The sequence below is a fragment of the Bison bison genome, unplaced genomic scaffold (genome assembly GCF_000754665.1).
Source record: "Bison bison bison isolate TAMUID 2011002044 unplaced genomic scaffold, Bison_UMD1.0 scf7180017864223, whole genome shotgun sequence".
Taxonomy (NCBI): Eukaryota; Metazoa; Chordata; class Mammalia; order Artiodactyla; family Bovidae; genus Bison; species Bison bison.
The window spans coordinates 1,165,656-1,166,951 of NW_011494795.1; the positions used below are offsets into that span (position 1 = coordinate 1,165,656).

General features: G+C 41.9%; 1 pseudogene; it reads left to right on the forward strand.

Annotated features, from left to right (window-relative positions):
• Positions 1–418: 418 nt before the first annotated feature.
• On the forward strand, positions 419–1,022 carry LOC104992758 (annotated as a pseudogene).
• The last annotated feature ends 274 nt before the right edge of the window (positions 1,023–1,296 follow it).

The window sequence follows — 1,296 nt, forward strand, 5'->3', positions numbered from 1 at the left end:
TATCACAGTCTGTTCTTCTTTGAGGGGTGTTTGGATTGTTTTCAGACAACTCAAGGATATTATGAATAGTACGAGTCTGGTGGGCATAGGCCCTCATTTCTCTTGGGTGTCTACACAGAGGAGTGGAGTTCCCGGATTATCAGGTATTTAAATATTTATTCAGCTTTGGCAGAAACTGCTAAGCTGTCTGCCAAAGTGGTTGCATCCGTTTACATTCCCACCAGAAGTGTGTGAGAGTTCCGGTTGGTTGCTCTACAACCTCACCAACAGTTGATATTTTCCTTCCTTTTCATTTTGGCGGCTCTGATGGGTATATGCAAAAGTTAAAGAAAAAATAAATTCAAGGTGAAACAGTTTGCCCCAGGCTTGCTGGTTGGAGGTCTGTAACCGCAGCAGGAACGCCATCTCCCTGGGGGATTCGAAGACAGACTCAAAGACAGAATAGAGACATAGGGATCAGATGCCTGAGAGAGGCATCAGTGGTAGTGTTCAGTAGAATAAAAGATAAATTTCAGTTTATGGACTCTCAGACTCTCATAGCTGAATACATCAAAAGGTTTTCTTGTGGGCTCAGGCCCGTGGCACTGGCAGGATGGACAAGTGTTGCAGTCTTCATACTGCCAGGAAGCTCCGTAGTCACCGACGAGACCACAAGTGGCGTGATGAACAGTACAAGAAAGCCCATTTGGGCACAGCCCTGAAGGCCAGCCCTTTTGGCGGCACTTTCATGCCAAGGGAATTGTGCTCAAAAAAATAGGAGTTGAAGCCAAACAGCCAAATTCTTCCATCAAGAAGTGTGTCAGGGTTCAGCTAATCAAGAATGGCCAAAAAAAAAACGGCTTTTTTACCCAATGATGGTTGCTTGAATTTTATTGAGGAAAATGATGAAGTTCTGGTTGCTGGATATGGTTGCAAACAAATGTCATGTTGGTGACATTTCTGGAATCCTTTTTAAGGTTGTCAAAATAGCCAGTGTCTCACTTTTGCCTTAATACAAAGGCAAGAAGGAAAGACCAAGATAATAAATTTTGGTGACGAAAGCACGGTAGTAATAAATTCTCATATACCAAAAAAAAAAAAAAAAGTTTTCTTGTGTAAGAGGTTTGGGAGGCATAGATGAACCATAATTAAATGAACTAGACTGCTGGGGGTATAGAATCAGAGTTATTTGAACTTTCTAGTTAATTGAGTATTAAGAGTTATGACCAATGAAGATCATGGCATCCTGTCCCATCACTTCATGGGAAATAGATGGGGAAACAGTGGAAACAGTGTCAGACTTTATTTTTCTGGGCT